This window comes from Sturnira hondurensis, unplaced genomic scaffold (genome assembly GCF_014824575.4).
Source record: "Sturnira hondurensis isolate 20B ecotype Veracruz unplaced genomic scaffold, ASM1482457v3 Scaffold0003087, whole genome shotgun sequence".
Classification (NCBI taxonomy): Eukaryota; Metazoa; Chordata; class Mammalia; order Chiroptera; family Phyllostomidae; genus Sturnira; species Sturnira hondurensis.
The window spans coordinates 262658-278637 of NW_028075718.1; the positions used below are offsets into that span (position 1 = coordinate 262658).

General features: G+C 38.7%; 1 pseudogene; it reads left to right on the forward strand.

Annotated features, from left to right (window-relative positions):
* The window catches only part of LOC118983777 (opioid growth factor receptor-like protein 1), a 29346-nt pseudogene extending 26091 nt beyond the window's left edge, over window positions 1-3255 (forward strand).
* The last annotated feature ends 12725 nt before the right edge of the window (window positions 3256-15980 follow it).

Sequence of the window (15980 nt, forward strand, 5' to 3'; positions counted from 1 at the left end):
GATAGTTAGTGATGCTGAGCATCTTTTCATAGGTCTCCGGGCCCTCTGTATGTCCTCCTTGGAGAAGTGTCTGTTCAGGTCCTCTGTCCATTTTTTAATTGTGTTATTTGTCTTTCTAGAGTGGAGTAATGTTCTTTATATATTTTGGAAATCAAAGCCTTGTCCAAGGTATCATTTGTAAATATATTTTTTGCACACAGTTGGTTTCTTTTTTGATAATGATTTCTTTAGCTGTGCAAAAGCTTCTTGTTTTAATGAAGTCCCATTTTTTAATTCTTTCTTTTATGTCTCTTGCTCTAGGGGACATATTGGTGAAAATATTGCTGCATAAAATATTTGTGATTTTCCTGCCTATATTCTCCTCTGGGACGTTTATGATATCAAGAATTATATTTAAGGCTTTTATCCCCCTTGAATTTATTTTTGTGTATGGTGTAAGTTGGTGGTTGATGTTCCTTTCTTCACATGTAGCTGTCCAGGTCTCCAAACACCACTTATTGAAGAGGGTATTTTTTACTCCATTTTATGCTTCTGCCCCCTTTGTCAAATACTAATTGACCATAGAAACTTGGGTTTATTTCTGGGCTCTCTGTTCTGTCCTATTGGTCTATGTGCCTGTTCTTATGCCAGTACCAGGCTGTTTTGATTACAGTGGCCTCGTGATACAGTTTGATATTAGGTATTGTGATCCCTCCTACTTTGCTCTTCTTTTTCAAAATTTTAGCAGCTATTCAGGGTTGCTTATGGTTCCATATAAATTTTTGAAGTATTTGTTCTATGTGAAATATGCCATTTGTACTTTGTGGAGGTGACTTTCCTCACAAGTTCCCCCATGTTCCACGGATGAGAGTAAACATGACTGAGACATGATGTGATCTGCTTGGGAAGGAGAGGTGGCCAGTTTCTCAGGGAAAACAGGCCTTGAGCAGTGGTCAGTTTTTCAGGGGAAAAAGGCATTCAGTCCCTTCCTCCAAGGGCTTTTATTGGGTTGTAATACACAGGAATACAGGGCAAGGATAAAACAGTAGATAACATTTCAAAGAAATCTGAGGGCTTAATATGGAACAGAGTTTTAGGTTTTCCTGCTTGAACCCTTAACACATGAATGAAAGCACTCTTGGTGGAGCAGATTTCACAGGTTTATCAGAAAGTCTTTTTGGATGCCAGATTTTTCCCCAGGACACCCTCTAGCAAGGCAAGGAGCTTCACCCTTCCCCATCAGGTATTCAGGCTTAAGGGGATTAGAGCCAAGAAGCGCTTCTCCCAGAGTTCATGGGGACTCGGGCTTTGTCAAAGCCGGGGGGCGAGAGTCCATTGCTATTTGTTGCAGCCCCCCCTCCCCGAGTCCTTCCATAATGGCCTCCCAAGTGATCATATCTGGTCTAGGTTGCCCCTCCTCTGAGGGGTCCTACCTACCAAGGACCTCCTACCATGCTTTGGGGGCAGGGAGGAAACTGAGGCAGCATTTGCTACCGGAGACAAACTTTGTCTCCTGTGGCTCGCATTCCAGAGGTCCTTAGCCACAGGGGTAGAGTTACAATTCTAGAACCAGGCAGAGCAGTCCACAACAGTTGTTGATAAACTTGGTTGTGCGAGGAGGTACAGTGTTTCCACCTATGCCTCCATCTTAGCCCTGTTCTTTATTGTATTTTTCATTATCATTTAAGCCCCTCATACTCCCTTTCCTCCAATGGTCACCATACTCTTATCCATGTCCATGAGTCCTTTTATTTTGTTGTTCTATTCCTCTAATCTGTAATCCCTCCCAGCTAGCTGTGCTCTATTTTCCATCTATGAATGTGTCTCTGCTGGTTAGTTAAGTTTGTTCTTTAGATTCCACATAGACACTTCTCCAAAGAGGACATATACATGGAAGACAGGCATATGAAAAGATGCGCAAGGTCACTAATCATCAGAGAAATGAAAATTAAAATCACAATGAGATACCATCTCACAGCTATCAGAATGGCTATCATCAGTACATCAACAAACAAGTGATGGTGAGAATGTGGAGAAAGGGAATCCTTTTACACTGTTGGTGGAAATGCAGACTGGTGCAGCCGCTGTGGAAAGCACTATGGAGAGTCTTCAAATGTTAAAAATAGAACTTCCTTTTGATATAGTGATCCCACTTCTGGGAATATGTCAGAAGGAACCCCAAACACTAATTCAGAAGTACATTAGCACCCTTATGTTCATTGAAGCATTATTTACAATCACCAAGATATGGAATCAACCCAATATCCACCAGTAGATGAGTGAACAAAACAACTATGGAACATTTACACAATGGAATACTATTTAGTCATAAAAAAGAAGAAAATTTTACCCTTTGTGACTGTATGGATGAATCTGGAGAACATTATGTTAAGTGAAATAAGCCAGTCAGAGAAAGGAAAAAGACTGATTATTAAAACTGGAAATGCTGCTGGGTCTGTTAACTGGTAAGAATCGTTTCAGCATCTTATGAGTCCTAGCATAACTATTTAAGAATCACCCACATTGTTTAAAGTTTTGGTGAGCTTGGATATGGAAATTTTAAATCTCCTCTCATAAAATGTATTCATCATGAAGCTGTTGTGGAAAATACTATTCCCAATATTAAGCAGAGTGCTCTGGAGCATTTTGTTTATTCAGTTAGAGACAGAAGAAAAAGGAGAAAGCTCCTACAGTTCACCAGAAATATTAATATCTTCAGAGAATTTTATTTAGGGACTACCTAGGAATGAAGAGTCAGAGGGAAGCATAGCCCAGAAAATGCCTGTCTCTCCAACTACCAGTCATAACAGTCAAACCTCCCGGCATACACACACACACAGAATATCTAAGGGCTCCAATAATTCCTTGTCAGCTCCTCATGTAAATAGCAAAACAGAGGAAGAAAAAAATGGCATTGCACTGACTGGTCTGGCTCAGTTAGTTGGACATCACCTCACAAAGTGAAATGTCACTGGTTAGGTTCCTAGCCAGGGCATATGCCTGGGTTGTGGGTTCAGTCCCTAGTTGGGATACATACTAGGCAACCAATTGATGTTTCTCTCCCTCTTCCCCACTTTCCAAAAATAAATACATAAAATCTTTCTTTTAAAGTGACATCTAGAGAGCCTGTAGAAGAGGCCCAGTGCAAGAGTCCACAGTGAAGCTGCCAGGCCAAGGAATGCAGAGAAGAATGGTGATGCTGAAAATTCAGATTCTCAACCAGAAAAAACAATAAATGATCACACAGAGAAAAAGGAGAGTGCATCTCCTCCTTAAGACAAATTAAGGAGGTAGCCCTGGCTGGTGTAGCTCAGAGGATTGAGCGCGGGCCTGCGAACCACATGATCGTGGTTCGATTCCCAGTCAGGGCACATGCCTGGGTTGCAGGCCAGTTCCCAGCAGGGGACTCACAAGAGGCAACCATACATTGATCTTTCTCTCCTCTCCTTCCCTTCCTCTCTAAAGATAAATAAATATTTTTTAAAAAAGATTTAAAAAAATTAAGGAGGTAAAAATCATAACAAAAACTAAAAATCCTGGAAATGCAGGTTCCTAGGATGATGTACTATTAGAGTAAATTATCAGAAACCCACAAACATGTTTAGATTCATGAAGAAAAAATTGCTGTACAGTTTATCCTAAAGAGGAGAGAGAGGTCACATTTAAAATTTTAGCCGCCTGTTTGTGATTTGTGCTGTATTTTGCTGTTGTTATTTTTTTAATTTGGGTGACAATAAGTCACCAAAAAATATGTGTGTGTGTGTGTGTGTGTATGCTGTTGAGTGTGTGAGTATAAGAAAGAAAACAAGTGAAGCAACCAGCTCATAATTGAATCTGGTGAATGCTGTTCTGGTGTTATTTATTCTATCCTAGCTTCTTTTCTTAATGTTTGAAATTTTTCCAAATAAAAGTAAAAATCAAGTGAATTGATTCCTTTTCTTCTTCCCCTCCCCAACACACACACACACACACACACAGTGTTAATTTTGTTTGGTTTATCTTGTTTATGTACCTATAACTTGTTTGGCTACAAGTATACTTCCACCCAGAAACCTAAGCTAGAAACTTGGAAATTTTATTTCACGTGTCCTTTAGCACTATCAGCAAATAAATCAATGATCCAGAGACTTTACTATGCTTCTGTAGACAATGTCATTAAAATATAAGTGTTCCCTAAATCAATTTATACATATGTGATTTGCTTAAAATACTAATCATTTTAAACTAGACAAGCTGATTCTAGAGTTTGTATTAAAACAAGCAAATAATCATCACAGAAAACAGAAAAAAGAAAAGTAAGAATGAGAAATCAGCCCTACTAGACATTATCTTTTTCCTACTAGACATTAAAATTTAATATAAAGCCTCAAAATAAAACACAGCCACATTGTTTCATGAATTTACAGACAGATCAATGCAACAGAATAGAAATGAACCAATGCATAGTGATGTGGAAAGATACAGAATAGAAAAATTAACAATGGTTAAATATGAAGCATGAGGTAGGAACTGGGTATAGGAGTAGAAGGCAGACTTTCCACCATGTACCTATTTATACTTGATTTTTTGAGCCATGTGAATATATTCACAAAATTAAATAAAATAATTAAATGTAAAAAATAAAACATTTAAAGTCACTGATTTGTAATGGCACCAGAGTGAGAGAATAGTCAACCCCTTCCATGAGCTTAGTTTCAAGACTGTATTCTGAATTCATCCCAAACTGGATGAGAAAAAACTAGTGGCTGTACATCCAAGGTCATATTGCAAAGAGTATCACCTAACAGTTGGTTTAAATATATTCAATTCATAGACCCATTTAAAAGAACCTAACTTTTAAATTCATTAAATGGAACATATATTCTATAACAGCATCACACTAAAAATCACCAGTCTAGCCCTGGCTGGTATACCTCAGTGGATTGAGCATGGGCCTGTGAACCAGAGGATCTCGGTTAGATTCCCAGTCAAGGCACATGCTTGGCTTGCAGGCCAGTTCCAGGCTCCTGGCAGCGGGGCGCACGAGAGGCAACCATACATTGATATTTCTCTCCCTCTCTCCTTCCCTTCCCCTCTGAAGATAAAATCTAAAAAAAATCACCAGTCTAATGAGATACCACTTCTCACAAGTCAAAATGGCCATCATAAACAAATCAACAAATAACAACTGCTGGTAAGGTTGTGGAAAAAAGGAAACCCTAGTGCACTGTTGGTGGGAATGCAGACTGGTGCAGTCACTGTGGAAAATAGTATGGAATTTCCTTAGAAAACTAAAAATGAAACTTCCTTTTGACCCAGCAATTCCACTGCTAGGATTATATCCTAAGAACCCTGAAACATCAATCCTAAAGAACCTATGCACCCCAATGTTCACAGCAGCACACTTTATAATAGTTAACTACTGAGAGCAACCTAAGTGCCTATCAACAAATGAGTAGATAAAAAAACTATGGTACATTTAAACAATGGAATATTACACAGCAGAGAGAAAGAAGGAGCTCCTTCCCTTTGTGACAGCATGGATGGAACTGGAGAGCATTATTCTAAGTGAAGTAAGCCAGGTGGTGAAAGACAAATATCATATGATCTCACCATTAATAGGAGCCTAATCAACAAAATGAGCAAGCAAGCAAAGTATAGCAAAAGACATTGAAATTGAGAAGAGGCTGACAGTGACCAGAGGGGATAATCGGGAGAAAGGGTGAGGGGTTTACAGGAACAATTATAAAGGGCATATGGACAATAGCAAGGGGGATTGGAAACAGGGGAGAGAGGTGGGGATGGCTGGGGTGGTGGGGAGGGGTGGGAGGAAAAGCCAGAAAAGTGTACTTGAATAACAATAAAAATAAACAAAAATAAAATCTATTTTGAAGAGCCCTGGCTATTGTGGCTCTGTGGATTGAGCACCGGCCTGTGAACCGAAAGGTCACTGATTTGATTCCCAGTTGGGGCACATGCCTGGGTTGTGGGTCAGGTCCCCAGTAGGAGGTGCATGAGAAGCAAGCACACATTGATGTTTCTCTCCCTTTCTCCCACTCTTCCCCTCTGTCTACAAATTAAATATTTTAAAAAATTTCTAATAGTTTATTTTGAAGATTTTCTCCTATTCCTTAGTTTTTCCATGGGGATAAAATCACTCAAATTCTTTCTTTGATTTTTTTCCCATTTACCATGTTTCCTTCTAAGACATAGTTGATATTTAGGGTACCTTTTTATTTAGTCATTGTCAAAAACAAAAATCTAAGATGTTGCCCAATGAATCAAGCCTTTACATAATGTCCTCCCCTTGAGATCCAGTAGAACATATGACCTTCTCCCAGCCAACAGAATATGGCAAAGGACTCCCTTCATTAGAGCATGCTTTACAGCAAAGCCGTTACTTTATATAAGACTGTGCTTCAGCCGACCAAAATGAAGTATTTCCCTTCCTGCTGGCTTTGAAGAAATAAACTGCCATGTTGTGAGGCAACTTCTAAAAGGGTAATGTGACAAGGAACTGCTATGGGGTCCTCTAGGATCTGAGAGTCTCCTCTGGCAGATGTGTAGCAAAAAAGTGGGAACTTCATTCCCATAACTGAAAGCAACAGATTTCTGCCTGTTACCACATGAGCTTGATTCTAGTATCAATTCAACATGGTGGGGATTGTTCACACCACCAAACAATTCTCCAACCAAAAAGCAGAGTGTGTCCTACATTTCAACTCAATTCTGACACTATCTGCCCTGAGATAGATCACATCCTGCAGGTTAAGGGGTCAGTCCCACAATACCGCCACCACTTCCGGTGCCAATCACAAGTCCATGTTGTCATCTGTGCTTCTGATGGACTGGCTATAAATTATAGGCTTTCATGATCCCCTCCTTAAGTTTGATTAATTTGCTAGAGTGGCTCACAGAACTGAGAGGAACATTTTACTTACTAGATTACCAGTTTATTGTAAAAAAGATCTAAGTCAGGAACAGCCAGATGGAAGAGAAGCACAGTGAAAGGTATGGGGAAAGCAAACATAGCTTTCATGCCCTCTCAGAGAGATCCATCCTCTGTAAATCTCCACATGTTCACCAACCCAGAAGCTTACCAAAGCCTGTCCTTTTGAGTTTCTATGGATGCTTCATTAAATAGGGAGGATTGAGTAAACTGTTGACAAGTGGTGACTGAACTCAGGCTCCAGGCACTCTCCCCTCCCAGGAGCTCGGGAGGGTAGGATTGAAAGTTCTAACTCTCTAATCACATTGTTGGTTCTTCTGCTAACCAGTCTCCATCCTTAGGTGCTTTACGAAAGTCATATCATTAACAAAGACACATTTACCTCTCTCAACACTTAGTGAATTCCAAGGGGTTCTGTGCCAAGAACAGTGGACAGAGACCAAATATTATTTCTTATTATAAATCTCAATATCACAGCTCATTTCATCTATAAATTAACACAGCCTTGCCAAAACTAGAGTGAAGACTTGTGAGATTCTGAGATCTCTGATGCTCTGACTGAGATGAGAAATCTGACCCAGTTAGGATCATATTAAGATTTCCTGAGTCATGAAATCTGTGAAATAATACTATATGTTGTTTTTAAGCAATTTGTTAAGCAGTTATAGAAATGTACTACAGTCATTGAATTCTCACTTCTAAGGAATTTTCATTCTTCCCATTAATGAAATCTCATTTCTAAGTAACTTTTTCTTAACTAACAGGTACATAGGTAGAAAGTTTCCCAAATTTCTAAATGGTCAATACCTAAGACAATCACAAAGTACATTTACTCAGACACGAGAATTAGATAGTATTTTTTCTGTGGGGTTTATGAATTATGTTTATTTTAAAGTCACATTTCATACATCAGGTTGTAAAAACTAGAGCTTTGGGAGCATGTGAAACAGATAAGAGTGTTAATACAGGATTTCTCAAAATGGGCCCCTGAATTATCTGCATCTGTATCACTTGGGTGCTTATTAAAAATGGAAGCCCCATTTTTAATAAGAAGGGAAGCCCCTTCTCAGACCTACTCAATGTGAAATTCTGGGGCCTCACAAATCTACATTTTTAAGAAGTTCCCCAGAGGATTATTTCTGCACATAAAATTTTAAAACAAATGAGTTACTACTTATTTGCAACCCTGACTGTTCATTAGATATTCCCAGAGAGTTTTTAAAAAATACCAATCCCTAGTCTTGCCTCAATTAATGGAGACTCTCTTGTATTGGGACCATAGGCATAGGCATAAAATCTCCCCATGTGCTTCTTTGAGGAGCCATGGAGAATCACTGCTTCAATAAGGGGTATTGGAGCACATTGATCAGAATGAAGTTAGGCAATGGTCACATAAATATCAGGAAGGTAGAGCTCTCCATCACCTAAGAGTTTATGATGAGGAGAAAAAGAACGACTAAAATCTCAAGATACAGACTAATGTAGAGATGGTAGCCTCAGGAAAATAGAAGAGAAAACATGATTTAACTACTGTTTAATTAAGCCCTGGCTAGTGTGTCTCAGTGGATGGAGTGCTGGCCTGTGAACTGAAAGGTCGCTGGTTTGATTCCCAGTCAGGGCATATGCCTGGGTTATGCCTGGGCCAGGTCCCTAGCTGGAGGCATGCGAGAGGTGACCAATCTATGTATCTCTTTCACATTGTTGTTTCCCTTCCTCTCTTTATCCCTCCCTCGCCCTCTCTCTAAAAATAAATAAAATCTTTAAATAAATTCCTTTGACTCTAACTTTATTGCTCCTTTTTCCATACTTTTCTCCTTATATCTCTCTTATAAGATAGGAAAATTTCCTTAACTTTTTATTCTAGTACAGTCTCCTGCACCTGAACTAGTATGTTTGTTTTATAGCAATATTCTAACTCCAGATCTGACATTACTACTTGCATGAGGTCAAACACCTTTCCTCATGTTATCTGGATCCAATGTTTTTTGCACTTCCCTGGAAATAAATCCCTGGTAATTATCAGTGGAGAAGAAGGGGGTGATAGTTTAACCAAGATCTAAGATTTGTGAAGTGTAAATGTCTTTCACACAAATTCTCCATGGATAAACATGGAACTAATAATGAGAAATATATATTCTACCTTCCTTCTTATGTTGAATGAATGTCTTGCCATACTTCAAATCACCACTGTTTCTTATTTACCTATCAGTATATACTGGGTGAAACTAGTCTTAGGTTATGCAGAAGTGTTCTGTTGCTTTCTTCCTTTCTTCCTTTCTTTTTTTGGTCATTTTTTCTTTTTTTATTTAAGTTTATTTTTTATTATATATTTTTCATTAACATTTATTCTCTTGATAGCCTCTTACACTTCTATACACCCCTTCCTCCCCTGCAATCACCATACTAAAGTTACACACAGTTCTGAAATATGATACCAAAAGTATGATCCATTGAAAAACCTGAGAAATTGGACTTCTTCAAATTAAACCTGTTTGTTTTGTAGGAAAAGAAAATTGTTAAGAGACTATAAGGACAAGCTACACATTGGCAGAAAAAATTTAAAATCACATATTAAATACAGAACTTATATCCAAAATATATAAAAAACCAGTTGCTATATTTCTTAAGCTCAATTTGTAGTCCTAGGTTGTCTATATGCAATGTTTTGATGCCTTTTATGGGCAAACTTTAAAATGTTTATACATAAACATTTTGCATGCCTGCATTTGCATGCTTGCATGCCTGCTTTTCACTGTTTTTTTTTCTGAAAACCATTTGTGTAAACATGATGTGATAGTAGAGAAACAAAAACTCTATGCCCTACTTCAGCTACATTCCCTTAACATTTTTTGGTTTTCTTGCACAGTGTAACTATTGTACTGAAGAAGTACATCTTTTGAAGTTAGTCAATATTTACCTGTCTTGCATGCCTTAGGATAGATTTGAGGGTCTTCCTGTACTCTGATGTGGGTAGAACCTACATCTCAGTTCTTACTGAATACTAATTTTAACATGAGTTAGCCACTTAATTATTATAGCAAAAAAGGTATCTTCATTTGGGATTTCCCTTTAAAGAGATAAATCTCCACTTTGTCCTCAATAACAGAGATATGAACTGTTATTAAGTGTGTTCAGATAGCTTGGTGCCATCATATGACCAGGGGAAAGCATGAACAAGGGCCCACAATGTCAATAAGCACATATGTTACAAATGGACCTGTCGTGGGGCCAAGATACTGTTACCGAAACAAGCCCCTTCCCCGGGGATCTTTCTGTCACTGTGGGTTCTTTGCCCACCACCAGGTGTTAGGAATTATGACTCTTAATGCTAGAGTTTGGTGAAAAGGAAAGAAAATATTTATTCAAAAATTATACAGATTTGGAGTAATGGTGGAATGCCACCATCAAAAATCCCAAAGTCCCTCAAAACATGCTCCCAACACACACACAGTCTTTCCTTTTGTTTTTGCCCAACCAGGCCAGTGAGGGGTATCATATCTCAGGAAAAAGAAATAAGAGTCCGTAGCATGGCTAGACTCCCAGCTCCTTCCAGTAATTTGAGCTTGGCTGGCAGGTCTCAGGCAGTTCCCAGACCATCAGCTGTGTTGCTGCTGAATCTCCAAATCCCAAGCCATGTGGCACCTTCTCAGGGCTCACCAGCAAGAATCCTTTCAGCCCCTTTCTTCCTGCATGGTCTCACATTGTCCTTCCATGTAGTCCTTTATCATCTCTCCTCTCTTGCATTCTTTCAAACTGCTTAAGAGCTCTGCATGGTTGTTACATCTTGTTTTCCTGCTTCCTGAACTGCATGGTCAAGGGAGCCCCCTTCTCCACTCTGAAAACCTCATGGCTAAGCCACAGCATGACAGCCACACCTTGGTTTAAATCTTGGCTTGAATCTTCCTCTGTAACCCCATTTCTGACTCCTCCCATGGTTGGCTACACCTGCTAGCACTCCCTCAGTTTCTGTCTTCCTTGGCTGCCGTAGTTGGTTAGGGCAGGAATGGCCTCTGGTGTGCAGTCAAAGCTCTTCCCACCTCCAAGCTCTCATGCAGGGGCTGTAACCAGGGGGAGCTGCCTCCCAGTTATATCACAGGTCAAAGTCACTCCCATCTTCCAAGGCAGACTTGTTGATACCCGAAGTAACTATTTTTGCATATCAGGTATGAAGTTATCCTGCTGTTATTGATATGCAAAATAACTCTCAATGACCATGCTCCATGGGTCCCATCCCCCAGCCAGGCCTATTATCCTATATTCTGGAATACCACACGTTCTAGACCCCACTACAAATGCCCACTTTGGGGGAGCCTGGAGGTACTCCATTACACATATGCCAAGCATGAACAGTATCATCAGGGGTTAAACAGGATTAACTACAAAAATAAATGATGACTAGTCAAAGACAAAAATGGCATTCTTGGTGAGCTGTGCTTATCTGTATCAGAGTTGTGCTGCCTAAATTTGGGTTACCTTGAGTGTTTAGGGCATCTTCCCTTTTATTAAGTCGTAGTAAAAGATCAAGCCCAGAATATATAAAACAGGCAAATGATCCTGTGTTTCATTCATCACTCCTGAGATTTTGTGTGTGGAATTTACAACACTAGAGACCCATAGGGGTGACGATCATGTACCCGAGGAAAGAGAAGATAGCCTTGATAATAGGATGATTGCCTTGACAATATTTTGAGCCTTTTCTTGACAATGATTAAGTGATATTTAGACCTCTTATAAGTAGCATATAGCACACTCCTTACCCACAAAAGAAGTTCATATACTACTTAATCATGATACATTTATAGCATAAAAGTCCTAGTCAAAGAGGAAGTAAGATGAAATTAAGTGTACAGAAATGGGAGCACAGTTTGGGCAATGTATTTTTATTCCATGGAAAAATAGATAATAAGTAAATTGCTTGCTGCTTCAATATTATAGCTAAAGCAACATGCTTTCAATCTCACACATAGAATACAAACAACCCCTTGTTTTTCGCTTTTTCATGAGTTATTTATTCTTTAATTCTCTGAAGTGAGGAAATAACAGTTTAATATTTCAGAGGACCTGCTCTCCCCTGTGTGATATTTATCACCTATAGAACCAAATACATTCAGCAGAATGAATTTGTATCTCATCTTTAAAATTTGCATTGTGACTTATAAAACAAGATCAGTGAAATGTGGTTTATTGCCACTCATGAAAGTCATAAAATGCCACTGCAATGTGGTATAAATAGTAGAGCATCTTGAAACTCAAACCCCTTGTTCTTATTTTAAAAACAAAATTTAGCCAGGCATCAGAGAAAGTTTTAAAATCTGAAGTCAGAACTCAATTTATATTTCTGCCTTTATTCACAGAGACAACTTCATCTTGGTAGTGCACACTATAATTTTTCTTTATTTTACTTTAGTTTTGTTTGTTTTCTGTTGTTCAAGCACAACTGTCTCCATTTTCATACTGCCATGGCCTGCCACCCCACCCATCCATGCCTCCCATTCTTGAACATACCCCCTTAAGCTTTGTCCATGTGTCCTTTATACATGTTCCTTAATGGACTTTCCCCTATTTCCTCCAATTATCCCTCTCCTCTGTCCACACTGGTTACTGTCAGTTTGTTCTTCATTTCAATGTTTCTGGTTATACCTTGCCTGCTTCTTTGTTTTATTGATTAGGTTTCTACTTATTGGTGAGATCATATGGTATTTGTCTTTCACCATCTGGCTTACTTCACTTAGCATAATGCTTTCCAGTTCCATCCATTCTGTCTTGAAGGGCAGGAGCTCCTTCTTTCTTTCTGCTGTGTAGTATTCCATTGTGTAAATGTACCATAGTTTTTTTATCTGCTAATTTATTGGTAGGCATTTAGGTTGCTTCCAGTACTTGTCTATTGTAAATTGTGCTGCTATGAACATTGGGGTGCATAGGTTCTTTTGAATTGGTGTTTCAGGATTCTTAGGGTATAATCCCAGCAGTGGAATTGCCAGGTCAAAGGTGGTTCTATTTTTAGGGTTTTTTTTTTGAGGAAATTCCACACTGTTTTCCACAGTGGCTGCACCAGTTTAGGTGATAGACAGTGTACTAGGTACTACACCCCACCAACAGTGTACTAGGGTTCCCTATTCTCCACAACTTCACCAGCACTTGTTTGTTGATTTGTTTCTTATAGCCATTGTGACTGGTGTTAAGCGGTATCTTATTGTTGTTTTAATCTGTGTCTCTCTGATGGTTAGTGATGCTGAGCATCCTTTCATATGTCTCTGGGGTCTCTGTATGTTCTCCTTGGAGAAGTGTCTTTTTTAAGTCAGTAAAAGAGATGTGAGTGAAAATATTGCTGCATGAAATATGTAAGATTTTACTGCCTATGTTCTCCTCTAGGACTTTTATGGTGTCTCAATTTATATTTAAGTCTTTTAGCCACCTTGAATTTATTTCTCTGTATGGTGTAAGTTGGTGATCAAGTTTCATTTTTTTGAGTGTAGCTGATATCCACTGGCAATGAAACTCTACAGAAAAAGTAATGCTGGTAAAAATGAACAACTCAACATTCAGTGAAATAATCAATTCAGAGGCAAAGATAAACCCAAGGCAAAAAGAAAAAATTCTGAAATGTAAAGCACACCTATAAGTTATGACTAAATTACTGTTTTCATGACATAGTGGATTGACATAGTTAAATGTTCTTAACAAATGAAGGCCAATCAATTGATTCAGTAAACTCTAAAGGAATTTAGTAAGTGAGAAGATAGAAGATACCAGATTCATAGTGGTATCTCTTTGGGGTTTTAGTTTGCATCTCTCTGATGGCCAGTGATGCTGAGCATCCTTTCATATGTCTCTGGGGCCTCTGTATGTCCTCCTTGCAGAAGTGTCTGTTCTCATCCTTTGCTTGTTTTTAAATTGGTTTATTTGTCTTTCTGGAGTAGAGTCATGTGAGTTCTTTATATGTTCTGGAGATTATACCCTTGTCTGAGGTATCATTGGCAAATATATTTCCCCATATGGTTTGGTCCCTTTTCATTTTACTGATGTTTTCTTTGGATGTGCAAAAGCTTTTTATTTTGATGAAGTCCCATTTGTTTATTCTTTCCTTTATGTCCTTTGCTCTAGGGGACATACTGGTAAAAAATATTGCTGGGTGGAATATCTGTGATTTTCCTGCCTATCTTCTCCTCTAGGACTTTTATGGGACCGTTACTTCATTCCACTGTTGGGATTACACCCTAAGCATCCTGAAACACCAACAAAAAGAACCTATGTACCCCAATGTTCATAGCAGCACAATTTACAATAGCCAACTGCTGGAAGCAACCTAAGTGCCCATCGGTAAATGAATGCATCAAAAAACTATGGTGCATTTACACAATGGAATTCTATGCAGCAGAACAAAAGAAGGAGCTCCCAGCCTTCATGACAGTATGAATGAAACTGAAGAGCATTATGTTAAGTGAAATAAGTCACGCAATGAAAGACAAATGCCATATGATCTCACCTATAAGTAAGTGGAACCTAATCAACAAAACAAAGAAATGAGAAAAATATAACCAGAGACATTGAAATAAAGAACACACTGACAGTAACCAGAGGGGAAGGAGGAGGTGGATAACAGAAGAAAAAAGGGAAAGGTTCATCAAGGAACGTGTAGAAAGGACCTATGGACAAAGCCAAAGGAGGGCAGGATTGAGGGTGGAATGTGGGTGTCAGTGGGATAGGGGAGAGTGGTGGTGTGATATTGGAGACAATTGTACTTAAGAACAATTTAAAAAAGAAGAAAATACCAGAGTCATAGAATAAAGTCCAATTTAATCTTGGACTGATAAACCATTTCTACAAAAAAAACCCTATTCCTTTTTCCTTGACTGCTTCTACTAACTTTTATAATTCAAATATGATGCCATGACCACCTATTAAATTATAGATCTGAGGAGACTGATGTATTGCAACCACTCTATCTTGGAAGATGCATCTAAATTTACCATTTGATTACTACGTGAAGTCTCTGTTTTGGAGATCCTGGTTCTGTTTTAAAGATGGCTAGCCCATTCTTGATTGATGTACACTAAGCCAATTAGTCTTCTCTTGCTTCCTTGGTGTCTATAAATTATCCCAATATTTTGAAATTATAGTCAAGAAGTTTTCAGGTTACTGAAAACTGCAATTACTTTACTTACCTAGCTGCAGTTACTTTACTTAAGCCCACTCTAACCAAGTTGCTTAGGGATCTTTGCTGTCATCTACAGATCACACATATTTTGTCTAATTGTACTGTACCATGATAAGCAAATGATGCTATTATCACTTTGTATTGCACATGTACCTCTTCCTTTTAGTGGTTAATAAGATTCTGTAGGAAAAATTAGTACCACTCTTTCCATGGCAATTAAAATATACATCTCAAAAAGAGATTACCCATATCAAATGGTTTAGTTTTGAAGCAGGGTTACATTGTCCTCTGGACTAGTGCAGTGCAAGATAAGAAAGCAGAAAGTAGGAACTTTTTAGGTGGTCTTATGCTTCATTCACACCTTCCACTATGCTTCCTCTTACCTCCATCTCCTGTGCCTCAAAACCAGTGCCTTTTATTGTTGTCTATCACTCACAGCCATACCTGAATATTGTGTTATAACCAAAGCTGAGAAAAAAATTCATATCCTAAGAATGTTCATATTTCCCATTCACCTGAAATCATTGAGAGCTCCATATTTTCTTATTAGGGCCTTTCTTCTCAAAATGTTGAGATTTTTCTGGTTAGGCTTATTGTAATCACAGGAGCTTTGAAAAGCTGAAAACTTTCTCCATCTGATAGCAGGGGAGTAGGAGAAGCATAAGTGAGAGATTCAAACCATGAGAAGGATTTGGCCATGGTTGGTTTTGAGATGGAGGAGACTATGGAGAGGCAATGAAGGGAAGCTTCAGAAACTAAGAGAGAACCACAACTAACAACTAGCAAGAGAACGAGGACCTCAGTCCTACAAATGTAAGAAAATGAATGTGACCAATGACCTGAAGGAGCCTGGAGTCAGACATTTCCCTAGAAACTCCAGATAAGAACACAACCATACAGACACTTGGATTTCAG